Here is a 15038-nt window from a genome sequence, read left to right as displayed (position 1 = left end):
AGTGTTAGCTTTATATTTATAAAAAGTCTTACTTTTGCACTTTGCACTTTTGAAAAAATCACCATATTCACAAATTTGGAAAGTACAGTTAAAGTGACCCGGTGAGGATTTAATGTATAAATCCAACCACTATGAAATATATTTGAGTGGCTGGTGGCATTTCTGAGGGTCAGTCATACTTAAGATCAATTGGGAAAATTATGAAGGGGTCTTAACATTGACAAAACTTTATAGTGTTGGTATTCATTTTCCCATTCAAACGGACTTTTTTAATAAAAATAGTTTATACTAAAGGAAGAAATAGGCTACATGACCAGTTAATTACTGATGATGCTATATGTATAAAGGTGAAAAAAAAGCCATGAACAAATGAAATGGGTGGACTATAATATGTGAAGTGAAATAAGATTATGATAAGTGACATGCAAAACCAGAAAGAGATGAAGTACAAGTGAAAAGAACAGATATGACGGGACATAATCGAAAGGAACATCTAAGTCCGTTTTCGTCTAAGTCGCAAGTCATCCAAAGTAAAAAAACAGCCTAGGACACATTTTCAAAAAATACGACCAAAATTTTTTTTGTTTCGAAAATCGTCTAACTATATGTCCTGCTGATCTGATCGTCCAAGTCACTAAATCGTCCATCTTTATACCACATTTTCGTCCAACTTTTGGTCCAAGTCAAAAACGCCTAGGGGTCTGCAAAGTGATGGACTGAACACCCAGACCCACCTAAATAGTGGGGTACCTTACAGGGCACTGCTGTGAACTTCACAAAAAGGGTGCCATGTCTTCATCTCACTACAGCTCCCTTATAGGTCATGGTGAGACCCCCAAACCACCCCCAGAATCCCCTAGACCCACTTATCTACCACCCCAATAGCCCTTATGGCTGCAGGAGTCACTTATATGCTAGTAAAAAAGGGTTTTGGGGGTGTATATGGGAGTGCACATGTTTCAATATCAATGCAGTGATTACAGGGGCTTATGGGCATGGGTCCACCTCTCTATGGGTCCCTAACCCACCCCCAAGACGGTTTAAGATGCTTCTGTGCAGCACGTCTAGGCTTTCCTATGCCAGGCTGCCAGGTGATGATGTTCTGGAGGCACAATTTTCAAGTTGTGATTAATATATTTATGGGGGTGGGGGAGGGGGGTCGGTGATCACTGGGGTAGTGTGTGGGGGTCTGTATTATGTGTCTGCAGTGCTTATCTGGTGACTTTAGGTGGGTTTTTGTGACTTAGACCATGTTTTAAATGGTCTAAGTCACAACGTCCAAGTTTCGTCTATGCTGGGCTGTATAACTTTTGGTTATATATGCTGTATGACTAAGTCTAAGCCAGCCCATGTCCCGCCTAATTCCCGCCCTCGACACTCCTCCTGTTTAGCTTTGGTCATTCAGTGGCACTATGAAGGCCTAGGTCATTTAGAAATACGTCCAAAACCCGTTTTCATTATCGGCACTTGGACGTATTTGAACAATGTTCATCCAAGTGCCGACTTAGGCCGGTTTTTGGACATTTTTCTCTTTCGATTATGAGCCCTATATTGTGCAGTGTAATCTAGACAGGGAACAGATGATGCAAATAGTGCTAGCAGAATCCATGAGCAGTAAACAAAAGAATGGTAGCGGAAACAAAATGCATAATGAATAGTTTATGGCGAGATGAGATGTGCCTTATACATCCATAATAAATGATACAGAAATTTTATTTTTGGGCAACATGATATAAGGAGACATTGCTAGAAAAGGAATAGCTCAACAGACTTATACGACAACTATAATGGCAGGATTCCAAATATTATAGGTAAACCAAAATTAGGATGATACAAAACACCAAGAACAATACAATATATATCAAGATCTATAGAATGAACAATCCTTAGTAAATAAATAAATGAACAAACTATTTAACTCCAGCAAATATTTTTTAGTCAGACATCTGTTCATTTGAACCATACCAAAATTATTTTAAAAAAAATTACTGGGACTCAAATGTTATATGTAAAGAATAAAAGAGAGAAATAAAAAGGTATAGTATGCTAGATGACAAATATTACAAAAATGAGACTCTTACAGCCTATTTTACAAAGCCGCGCCAGCGGCTGCCACGCGGCAACAGCCCTGAAGCCCTCTAAATCTCTGGGCTTCGGAGCTGTTACCACGCAGCAGCCACTAGCGCAGCTTTGTAAAACAGGCCCTTGGTCTACATCTAAAGGACGTTTAAAATAAAGTTGTAGGGGGACATCATTAGGCTCATAGTTCTAGTGGATTTAAAATCACTTCCATAAATAATGCATAGTTCGGCTCATAATCAGATGAAATTGAAGTCACCGTATCTACATTGTGGTGTGATTTATAGAAATGGTATAAAGTCAACCTCTTGATTTAAGCCTAGTGGGCTTATTGAATTGAGTTCATAAATGGTGTGTTGTTTGGCCATAGAGACAATTTGATATTGTTCTTTACTGTTTTTTAAATTGTTTTTTACTGTATTTGTTTGTATTGCTTTATGTTTTAGGTTTTATATTTTCAATAAACCTGATCATATCTAGTTCATTAACAGCTTATACAATACCTTCGGCATCGGGCATTTCCGTTGCCGAGTCCCAGGTCTGACTCAGCCTGGAGCGCGAGGTCTCGTTCAGCATAACAGGACCCGACCCCCCTCCTGTTCCAGGAGGACTGCAGATGGAAGATCGATGTCCTGAGGGGCCCTGCGGATCGCAGAGGGAGACGGAGTTCTTACTGCAATCACCCTGGAAGGGGAAGTCCTGATGGCTTCCGGGTCAACACAGATGAATGGAGGGGAAGCACTGGGAATGAACGGTGGGGAATTCGTAGAGAGCATGATCCAGAGTGGGGAACCACAACTTGAGCAAGATATCTGCTGTTTACCCAAATTCAAGCCGCTCACAAAATCTCCAGTGGTTACAATGGACTCACTTTGGTTTGCAATTGATAATCTTCAATCCATATATATAAATTTTCTTACTCCTATGACTCAAGTTTTAGCAAAGGTGAAGCAATTAGAGTTTTACAGTACAAAATCAGGAATTGAAGATAGGGTAGATACAACGAGATATCCAAGAATTGAGAAACACCACTAAACAACAGACTTTTGATAAGTCTCTTCTTTGGAAAATAGAAAATCATGAGAACCAGAATAGGAATTTAAATCTAAGAATTTTGAACTTTCCCTTAGCTAAGTACAAAACACTGAGAGAGATCTTCAGAGACTTTTTACTATCTACTTTAAAGATTCCGGAAACAAATATACCACCTTTGCAAAAAATTTATTTGCTTAATAAGATGTTAAAAGATACTAATGAGGCTCCCCAGGAAGATTAATCGGTGGTATTAGAAATATTAGAAATTGAAATAATTAGGAGGGCTACATTGATTGCCTTATTTGTCTTTCACCAAGACAAAGATTTTGTTTTGAGATTATATTATTCTATGAAACAAGTTTCCTTTCTTGGTGAAAAAATCTATATATTCCCAGATGTTTCTAAATGGATTCAAATAAGAAGAAAAGAATTCTTAGCTTATTGTGAGAAGGTTGTTTCTCTAGGGGCCCCTTTTCAACTAAGATTCGCATATAAATGCTTTATCGTTTACCAGAGTAACAAATATGTTTTGTATGAGTCTGAACAACTTCGTTTTTTCTTGAAGGGAAAGGGATTTCATTTGTATCCTAAGAAGGCCCAATGTAATTCGTGTCTGTAGAACGAGATTTAGGAGTAATCATCAGTGCAGACATGAAAACTGCCAATCAAGTGGAGAAGGCCTCTATTTGTAATCTAAGGCAAAGCAGATATTGGGTTGTATCAACAGAAGTTTTGTCAGCCGAAAGCCTGAAGTCATAATGCCGTTGTACAGGGCCATGGTGAGACCTCATCTGGAGTACTGTGTGCAATTCTGGAGGCCACATTACAGTAAAGATGTGCGCAGAATTGAATCGGTTCAACGGACGGCCACCAGGATGATCTCGGGGCTCAAGGGTCTCTCGTACGAAGAGAGACTGAACAAATTGCAGCTCTACACTCTTGAGGAACGTAGGGAGAGGGGAGACATGATCGAAACATTTAAGTACCTCACGGGACGTGTCGAAGTAGAAGATGATATTTTCTTTCTCAAGGGACCCTCGGCCACAAGAGGGCACCCGCTCAAACTCAGGGGCGGAAAATTTCATGGCGACACCAGAAAGTATTTCTTCACAGAGAGAGTGGTTGATCATTGGAACAAGCTTCCAGTGCAGGTGATCGAGGCAGACAGCATTCCAGATTTTAAGAATAAATGGGATACCCATGTGGGATCCCTACGAGGGTCAAGATAAGGAAATTGGGTCATTAGGGCATAGACAGGGGGTGGGTAAGCAGAGTGGGCAGACTTGATGGGCTGTAGCCCTTTTCTGCCATCATCTTCTATGTTTCTATGTTTCTATGAATATTATAAACAGAAAGATTTACTGCTTTATTTCCTTTAAATCTTATATAATTATCTCTCATCCTGGGAGAGTATTCGTTCTTGCCCCTCTTCTCCAGTTTTGTGGACTATGTTTAATTAGATTGTTACCAGTCTGTTAAATTAAAAAACAAACAAACAATGGCTTAATTGATTGGGATTGTTTTCTTATAATTTCTGTAAAGCTATATTGCTTGTATTGTATTAAAAATGCCAATAAAGGACGACGTTGGACGCCGGCCCCAAGAGCACTCTTTGGACACTATATCATTACATTACCAAAACCTAAAGGATTGACTGCTTTTCTTGCAAGGGCATTACTCCTTGGTGAAAAAGCCATTTTGCTCAACTGGTTGTCCCCTTAACTTCCGTCATATGCCCAATGGAGATCGTTGATGATTGTACATGCTTCCCTGGAGCATATATAACTTGGGGACCTGGACTCTAAGCTCGGAAGGCGCTTTTGCTCTATCTGGGAGCACTTTTGGATGGACCTTATTCCCCGTGCCCACAGTAGACTCTTAAATCTATGATTATCCTTTTTTCCCTCTCTCGCACCTGCTCTTGATTTGATGCTGTAATATGGGTTTGTGGGGTGGGGGTGGGAGGGGGGGAAGTTTAGGGCAATAGTGTGTTTTGTGCACATATTTGAGAATTTTGTTGTTCATTTTGTATTATTTGCTGGCACTTTATTGCAAACTTTAATAAAAATATTTAAACATAAAAATGCCAATAAATATAAAAAAACTGTTTTTTTACTGTATTTGTTTGTATTGCTTTATATTTTAGGTTTTATATTTTCAATAAACCTGATCATATCTAGCTCATTAACTCCACTTTTTCTTGCACCTGTGTGTGCAAGAATTTTTGTTTTTGTGGTTTCTCCTTTGCCGAGTAGAGCATTGGGGATTTTTTGTTGTTGTTGCCACGTAGTCATTTAACATAATAGCATATAGGAAGATGAAATTAGAATAGGTTGAGAAGTCTTTACAGATAGTTATATGGTTTGAAACTCTGTGAGATTTTTCCTTTGTACAATTATATTATTACTAGTGTTTAAGCCCGTTACAATAACGGGAGCTAGAGTAGATGTCTGTATGTATTTTTTGTTTTTTATTTGTCTCTCTCTCTCTCCCTGGACGCTGTCTGTCTGTCATTCTTTGTGTCTGTGTCTCTCCCTGGTCCCCTGTCTGTGCGTCTTTCTTTCTGTCTGTCTCCCTGGCCCCCCTGCTTGCCAAAGCAGCCTCCTTTCCTTCTCCCCCTGTTGTGCAATGCCTGCCTGCTTCTTGGCCCCCTTCTGTTCTCCCCCATGATTGCTCTCTGCCCCCAGAACAACCATCCCCCCAAAGTAGCCCCCTTTCCCTCCCCCCTGGCCCCCAGTTGTGCCATGCCTGCCTGCTCTGTGGCCCCCTTATTCCCCCCCCCATGATTGCTTTCTGCCCCCAGAACAACCATCCCCCCAAAGCAGCCCCCTTTCCCTCTCCCCCTGTTGTGCAATGTCTGCCTGCTCCGTGGCCCCCCTTATTTCCCGCCCATGATTGCTTTCTGCCCCCAGAACAACCATCCCCCCAAAGCAGCCCCCTTTCCCTCTCCCCCTGTTGTGCAATGTCTGCCTGCTCCGTGGCCCCCTTCTGTTCTCCCCCATAATTGCTGTCTGCCCACAGCACAACTCTCCTCCCAAAGCAGCCCCCTATCCCCCTGTTGTGCAATGCCTTTTTGCTCCATGGCCCCCTTCTATTCCTCCCCCCCATGATTGTTTTCTGCCCCCAGCACAACCATCCCCCCAAATCATCCCCCTTTGCCTCTCCCCCTGTTGTGCAATGCCTGCCTGCTTCGTGGCCCCCTTCTGTTCCTCCCCCCTCCCTGATTGCTGTCTGCCCCAGCACACCCCTCCCCCAAAAGCAGCCCCCTTTCGCTCTCCCTCTGGCCCCCTGTTGTGCCATGCCTGCCTGCTCCGTGGCCCTTTTCTGTTCCCCCCATGATTGCTGTTGGCCCCCAGCACAACCATCCCCCCAAAGCAGCCCCCTTTGCCTCTCCCCCAGTTGTGCAATGGGTGCTTGCTTCGTGGCCCCCCTTCTGTTCCTCCCCCCTCCCTGATGGCTGTCTGCCCCCAGCACACCCCTCCCCCCAAAGCAGCCCCCTTTCGCTCTCCCTCTGGCCCCCTGTTGTGGCATGCCTGCCTGATCCGTGGTCCTTTTTTGTTCCCCCCATGATTGCTGTCGGCCCCCAGCACAACCATCCCCCCAAAGCAGCCCCCTTTGCCTCTCCCCCTGTTGTGCAATGCCTGCCTGCCTGCTTCGTGCACTCAGTACAACCCTCCCACCAAAATAGCTCCCTTTTCTGCCTGCTCCAAAGCCCCTTTTTGGCTTCCCCTCCCGTTCTTACCTCCGTCCATCCATGGTTCTGCCGCCGCTGCCGCTCCTGTTCAAAGCGGCCTGATGAGGTTCGCAGCCTGCTGTATTGAACCTCGCAGGCCGCTCTCCATATGGTAGCATTTTCCTTCTGACGCGATCACGTCAGAGGGAACGTGCTTCATGTGGAGAGCGGCCTGCGAGGTTCAATACAGCCGGCCGCGAATCTCATCAGGCCGCTTCAAACAGGAGCGGCAGCGGTTGGTGCGGGAGGGGGGAGTCGTCGGGCTGTGGAGGCGATCGTTGGCTGGCTGCGGTCCCGGCTTGGAGAGGGCAGGGGTTGTCTGTCCAGCGTCTTCCGATTTGTGTTGCCGCCGCATCCGCACTCTTGCTGGCTAAGTAAGGCTGGGGAGTCGCGCTTGCGCACTCCTGCAAGGCCACGGACCTACATGTCGGATCAGGGAAAACGGAATCACGCAGTTGAGTGCGCATGCGCGGCTAGCGTTTTATTATTTCAGATTGGATCTTTATTAAAAGGCTGCATTTGTAATTAGTTGGCTTTTGATAGATATTGAATAAATTGAAAATGCATATATAGTACTTGTATAAACTCTGATTTGGTATCTTTGTTGTGTGGAGCCACATCCTCCCTTGCTCACAGTGCCTAGATTTTAAACCTGAAGCTTGTTGTAAGATCAGACTTTAAAGCTGAATATGCTAAAAAGTCAGGCTGGAAAATAATTAACACAATTTTCCTGCACTTGCAAAGAATCCTTAATTAGGCAGAGAGCCAAGCAGATGAGAACCAAATTTCCCACAAAGTAAAGGAAAAGAGTTTTTTAAAATTATTTTTTACTAACTGAATGTAAAGTAGAAGATTGAAGAGAAAGGGGAAGTATTAGATTCTATGCTTACAGCAAAATCAGGGGCATACAATTCAGGATTACATACCTCTTAAAGTTGCTGTGTTACTAGCACATGTGTTCCAAGGCTTTGTCTCAGAAAATGAAAGTACCCCAGGAAATGGCCCTCCTAGCTAGACACTGGTTCAAGGCACTAGTCAAATGGTGCAATGGAAGCCAAACCCTTAGTCAAATTCAAATGGTCCAATAGCAAGCCAAATCCTAAAACTCACTTTACTACAGAGCTGAGCAGACAAAGATACAGGATTTTCTAAACCCGAACCACCACTTTCCATTGAGCAGAACACAAAATTTACAAAACCTCACTTTAGCAGAGGAGAAAACCACAAAATTTAAAACCCCAAATTTGAGCTGATAACTGGAGTGACATCACTAAAGAAATCTACTATAGTGGCATTTAATTTTCACAAGGGTGACTATGATAAAATGAGGAAAATGGTTAAACAGAAGCTAAAAGAGTGTGGAAAAGGTCAGAAGTGTAAACCAGGTGTGGATGTTGTTTAAAAATTTGGAACCGATGCTCTTGATGCATTTCAAGCTCTCAATATTCTGGTTTCTATTCACAGTTTTTTTCATATGCTTTGTGGCATATCGAAGCTTTGTGGTACAATTGCATTTTTGTTTTTACTGACCACTCCCCAGTAATGATATGTTCTGTTTTTAATCATTTGTTTTTGTGTCATTGTATGCAAATAATGAATTTTATTGTACACTGCTTTGAATTTTAGATTACGTGGTATAACAAACTTTTAATAAACCTTGAAACCTTGATCGGACCCCAGCAGAAGGTTATCATTGACCGAAACATGGACCACGTTAGGTCCACACCATGCCACACTCTTTGCTGTATGTTATATGGATTAACAAACTGATCTGTATTGTTTTTACTTGTGAAAACTTTTATTAAACAGTTGTTGAAGGCATGTACAGGTGATCATTCTGTGAGTTAATCGGTGGAGCTACTGTAAAGAACAGTTACTTACCATAACAGGTGTTATCCAGGGACAGAAGGCTGATATTCTCACATGTGAGTGATGTCATCCATGGAGTCCAGTATGGGCAGTGCTAAAGTGTACTGTCATTTTAAGCATTAGAAAGCTTTAAGACTGCCCGCACTACGCATGTGCGAGTGCTCTTGCCTTCAGCTCGTGAGATTGTCAGTGCTATGGAGGGCCTTGTATGTTAATGCACATAGTTTAGGCAATAAAATTCTAGAACTGGAGACTGAAATAAGGAATGCCGATCTGGACGTGGTGGCGATATCCGAAACTTGGTTCACGGACTCACATGGATGGAATATGGCTATACCGGGTTACAACCTACTTCGCCAGGAACACATTTTCAGTGACAACTAGCGGCAGCAGGAGGCTATTAACCTCCATAAAGGGAGTACGTCTCACACAGATGGTAACAGAGCCCACTAGGGCCCAGGCGATCCTCGACCTGGTACTCACCAACGGGGAAAGCGTTTCAGAGGTCTCGGTAGGAGATACGCTAGCCTCCAGCGACCACAACATAGTATGGTTCAACCTTAGGAAAGGCTTCCCTAGGTCAAACACTAAAACAAAGGTACTCAATTTCCGGGGCACTGACTTCGCACACATGGGAGATTTCGTCCATTGGACGCTGCAGAACCAAGCAGAGGCCAGTAATGTGGAAGCTATGTGGTCAACCCTGAAATTAACTCTACACGAAGCTACTAGCCACTACATAAAATCAGTAAACAAACGGCGAAGAAACAATAAACCCCAATGGTTCACCAAGATCTCGCACCTCATTAAGGAGAAAAAAAAAGCATTTCTTTCCTACAAGTGTACGCAGAAAAGAGAAGCTAACGTAGAATATAAGACCAGGTCTGCAGCGGTCAAAACGGCAGTTAGGGAGGCCAAACTTCGAGTGGAAGAAACTCTGGCAAAAAACATTAAGAAAGGGGACAAATCCTTCTTCAGGTATATTAGCGATAGGAAAAGGAACACAGACGGGATAGTACGCCTTAGAAGACCGGACGGAAACTACGCGGTAGCGGATTCCGATAAAGCCGAACTACTGAATGAATACTTCTGCTCAGTTTTCACCTGCGAGGCACCGGGACACGGTCCACAGTTGAAGGCAAAGCAAAACGCGGAAGACCCATTTCAGAATTTTGAGTTCGCACCAGGAGACGTTTACAGCAAACTGACGAGACTCAAGGCGAACAAAGCCATGGGACCGGACAATTTGCACCCAAGAGTGCTCAGAGAGTTGTGCGATGTCCTAGCGGAACCGTTGGCAGTGCTCTTCAATCTCTCCCCAAGTACGGGGAAAGTTCCCTTGGACTGGAAAACAGCTAACGTCATTCCTCTGCATAAAAAGGGTTGCAGGACAGAGGCTGCACATTATAGACCGGTGAGTCTCACATCAATCATGTGTAAACTCATGGAAACACTAATTAAACGTAGATTAGACATGATCTTGAATGAGGGGAGTCTGCGGGATCCCAGTCAACATGGATTCATCAAGGGTAGGTCCTGCCAATCCAATCTCATCAGCTTCTTTAACTGGGTAACAAGAAAGCTGGACTTGGGAGAGTCTTTGGACATCGTGTACCTGGACTTCAGTAAAGCTTTTGACAGTGTCCCACACCGCAGGCTACTAAGCAAGATGCTTGGGTCAATGATTGGCTAAGTGGCAGACTTCAGAGGGTGGTGGTTAACGGTACCCTCTCTAAAACATCAGAGGTGACCAGCGGAGTGCCGCAGGGCTCAGTCCTGGGTCCACTTCTTTTCAACATATTCATAGGGGATCTGACTCAAGGACTTCAAGGTAAGGTAACATTAACGCCAAACTATGTAGTATAGTAAGTGAATGCAATCTACAGGATACTATGGCGCAGGATACTATGGCGCAGGACCTACTTACATTAGAAAGTTGGTCCTCGACCTGGCAGCTGGGCTTCAACGCCAAGAAATGTAAGGTCATGCACCTCGGAAGCGGAAATCCATGCAGAGCTTACACCTTGAATGGAGAAACTTTAACCAGGACTACAGCAGAACGAGATTTAGGAGTAATCATCAGTGCAGACATGAAAACTGCCACTCAAGTGGAGAAGGCTTCATCTAAGGCACGGCAGATGATGGGTTGTATCAAGAGAAGTTTCGTCAGCCGGAAGCCTGAGGTCATAATGCCATTGTACAGAGGTCATAATGCCATGGTGAGACCTCATCTGGAATACTGTGTGCAATTCTGGAGGCCACATTACTGTAAAGATGTGCTCAGAATTGAATCGGTTCAGCGGATGGCCACCAGGATGGTCTCGGGGATCAAGGGTCTCTCGTACGAAGAAAAACTAAACAAATTGCAGCTCTACACTCTCGAAGAACGTAGGGAGAGGGGAGACATGATTGAGACATTTAAGTACATCACAGGACGTGTCGAGGTGGAAGATGATATTTTCTTTCTCAAAGGACCCTCGGCCACAAGAGGGCATCCGCTCAAACTCAGGGGAGGAAAATTTCATGGAGATGCCAGGAAGTACTTCTTCACGGAAAGAGTGATTGATCATTGGAACAAGCTTCCAGTGCAGGTGATCGAGGCCAGCAGCATCCCAGACTTTAAGAATAAATGGGATACCTATGTGGGATCCTACGAGGGTCAAGTTAAGGAATAGGGTCTCTAGGGTTTAGACTTAAAGGGGTGGGTCAGTAGAGTGGCAGTAGACTTAAAGGGGGTCAGTAGAGTGGGCAGACTTGATGGGCTATAGCCCTTTTCTGCCGTCATCTTTCTATGTTTCTATGTCCATGTGTCCAAACAGGGGAGGTGGGTGGGATGTGAGAAAATCTGCCTACTGTCCCTGGATAACACCTGTTACGATAAGTAACTGTGCTTTATCCTAGGACAAGAAGGCTGCATATCCTCACATGTGGGACTCCTTAGCTTATGAAATGAGATGGAGGGAGAGTTGACCTCTAAATAAAACATAAATATGTAGATTTCCACCCAAAAAATAGATATATTGTCCAATCTGAGCAAGCGGAGTAAGGGAAGGAAAAGAAATGAGAATAATAAGAGGCATACAACCGTCTTCAGAAAGAGGAAAGGGTAACCATGTAAGAACAGCAACGTGCAAGGAGGCTCTAAAAAAGGAGTTGACCTCAGAATGGCAGGCGAGTTTGAGTATAGGCGAGGGAAATGCCACAAGGACTCATGGAGAAATAGTAGACATGGAAACAGAAAATGGCACATATAGGAGTGCCGTATGAAAAATCCCTCCAAGTAATTTGTTTCCCAGCTTGGGAAGGAAAAAAAGGAAAAACAAAAGGGTTGTTACCGTTGAATAGACTAATGTTGTAGGATAAGACTGGGAACAAAAGCATAGAAAGGACCAAAACTCCGCACTATGGATGGCAAAATAAACTGAAACGAAAGACTAGCTGACTGAAGATGAAGTCACATAGGAACAGTTCTGCCAGGGGCCTCTCTGGAATGTCTTGTAAAAAGAACAGAGCTAAAGCAGGAAAATAGAGGAGAAATATTTCCTCTCACGATATATGCTGGAAAGAAAACAAAGGGGATCCAGTGAGAAGTGACAGAAGAAACAGTAAACAGCAGATAGAAACATAAAATGCTCCCATTGAAATAGGAAGGGTAAATTCTGAAGAAAGGTGGTTCCATGGAAGTGAACTCCAGAATAACCGGATGGCTGGCAAAATAGTTGTGAGTAGAAAAGAATCAGACAGGAAAGGCAAAGCCTTTGGGATGGGAAAAAATGTATCATATGCATATACCAGAAGGGAACTTGAACCTTGGATGTTTGGTTCCAATACTAGGACTATATGTCTGAGTGAAGTTTCAGAAATGGAAAGAGGCACAAGAAGCTCTAAATGACTTGTGCATGGTCACAGGGGAAGCGCAGGGCCTGAACTCACAACCCAAGGTGCCGAAGCTTGAGTTCCAAACAGTGCACCATACTATCATCACGTGCTCGTACGTTAGAGGTGCTTTGCAAGTGGTTGTGTAGAAGCGAGAGAGAACAAAGCCACCAAAGAATGGAGATGGCTATGAAGAAATAGAAAAGTTAGAATAACCTTACAATCAGAAGGAAAAATTTTAAAGGCTACCAGGAGACGACCTCCAACCCATGTGAGCACATCTCCATTGGATGTTAAGTCCTAATGTCCTAATGGCTTTGGTGAAGCAAGAATGTGGGTGTACCCCAAAATAGAAGATAGAAATAGTGGTGGGGAAAAAAGTGCAGCCAGAAAAAGTGGAATGTGGAAAGAAAATATTTTGTATGTTTGAAGAAATAGAAAATAGTACCACAGAAATTAAATTCAACATAGCAGCCTTGGAGATTTGAAAAAGAAGTGCGTAGGAATAATGGAATACATGGCAGGTTTTAAGTATGAAGGAGGACATACTTAGGTTAGGAGAAGTGGCCAGAGCACAAAGAGCCATGACGGGGAGAAATCCCATTACCCTAGAGTGGCAAAGAAGCTGTGCCAACTAGTGGGTCATTTGTATGTTTGCAGAGAATGGAGTGCCCTAGGCAAAAGTAATCATGCTAAAGAAGATGCACTGTTGGGATTCCTGGACCTCTCAGCGGTCTTTGACCTAGTCCAGCACACGCTACTAAAATCAAGATGCAGAGAATTAGGCCTCAAAGGAAAAGTCATGGCATGGATAGACTCCTTTCTACTTAAAAGACTAACGAGAGTAGAATGGCAGGGGACTACAAGCAACTGGAAGGAAGGAAGTAGACATAGGAGTACCACAGGGATCACCCATGCTACCCATTCTGTTCAACATCTTCCTCCAACCGCTGCGGAAATTAATCAGAAAACAAGGATGAGAATGCTACATCAACGCAGACAATATCCAACTGATCAACCCGCTGAAGAAATGGGGCATGAAGACCAAGCGGAAGATCAACACGGGCCTAGAGAAAATCTTCGGTTAGTTCCAACCAAATGGACTAGTAGCCAACAGGGAAAAAACAAAACTACTTTTTTTTTTTGAGGCTGAGAACACATTTATTGAGAGACACAATTTTACACAAATAATCTTTCTTAGCAGCTGCTTTTCTCATAGCTGCCAGCACATTGCTCAACTCCTCTCTTTTTCTCTTGGCACAAATGCGAGTCCCAACCCTTCAGAGCACGTTTATCCTTAGACACTTTCAGCAACTCCATGGCATTCCTCTCATATGGTGCAAAGCCACACATCTCATGGATCATGTCTCAAACAAACTTAATATGTTTGGTGAGGCGCCCTCTTCTGTGGCACTGCCTGGGCTTGGACACGTTCTTGTAACTTGATGGCCTTTATTAAGGCCAATGACCATGGGATACCTGATTGCCATTTCTGCATTCCTCGACAGCCACCACACACAACGGAAAGCTACTACTTCTAATCAACAAATGGAGTGGGAACAGCCCAAGTTACCATCTAACTCTGAACAGCAATACTATAAAATCGTCCAAGGAAGGAGTAAGAAACCTAGGAGTTTGGCTAGACCGCCCCCCTTGGCAGCATGATGACTGCAGACAGGCACACACTCTGAAGCGGCGTTTGGAATGAACCTCTGATTGATAATGTCCTGGTGGCCCTGACGCAGCGGATGAACACAGTTCCTGCGAAACGCTGGCCGCGTCGGCAGAAAGACATTCTGATACGACATTAAGTGTCTTAAAAGACTTTGACAGTGAAGACTGTCAGTTTTGTTAGTGGCCCCCCCCAATGTATGGTGGTAGGGGTTAAGTGAAAGGCGTCCTGACAAACGCTGGTCCCAGGTTCAGTTCCCTAACAGATGACTCACCAGGAAGTAGAATAAAGAAGGCATAGCCAGAGGTGATTGCATAAAGAATATATTATAGAAATAGTCTTACAGAAAAGCAATATTTATAAGCATTACAATTAAGCATTACAATTAAGTAGAGAGCAAAGTAGTTTCCCTGCCTTACAGAGTCCAGAAGGAAGCGTGAAGTTTCAGGGAAAGGCAGAGAGAGAGAGAGAGAGAGAAAAGGGGGATGGTCTAAGCTTTGTGTTCCATAGATAAAGGGAAGGATAGACAGAGAAAGAGAGGGAGAGTTGAGACCCCTCTCCTCCAGAGATTGATAGCTCCATGTGTTTTGCAGAGAGCAGGCTTTTATACCTTGGAATCTTATTCTGAATAAAGAAATTATTGTATGTCCCAGTATCTTTCTGTTTAGAATTTGTAAACTGTTTGAAACAATGGTTAATTTAATTGCTAAGGAGGGTGTGATACTTGCAAGCATGGAAGATGGGATTAAGTCTCTGGCTTCTTTGTTCCATTCA

General features: G+C 43.6%; 1 protein-coding gene and 1 pseudogene across 1 annotated transcript in view; both read right to left on the bottom strand.

Moving 5' to 3' along the window:
* The window catches only part of MFSD3 (major facilitator superfamily domain containing 3), a 340339-nt gene that overhangs the window by 12698 nt on the left and 312603 nt on the right, over positions 1-15038 (bottom strand). The gene's annotated exons all lie outside the window — the stretch shown is intronic.
* LOC117355117 lies at positions 13723-14082 on the bottom strand (annotated as a pseudogene).

This window comes from Geotrypetes seraphini, chromosome 2 (assembly GCF_902459505.1).
Source record: "Geotrypetes seraphini chromosome 2, aGeoSer1.1, whole genome shotgun sequence".
Lineage (NCBI taxonomy): Eukaryota > Metazoa > Chordata > Amphibia > Gymnophiona > Dermophiidae > Geotrypetes > Geotrypetes seraphini.
Note: the sequence above shows the minus strand (reverse complement) of the source record. Positions and strands in the feature narration are given on the sequence as shown.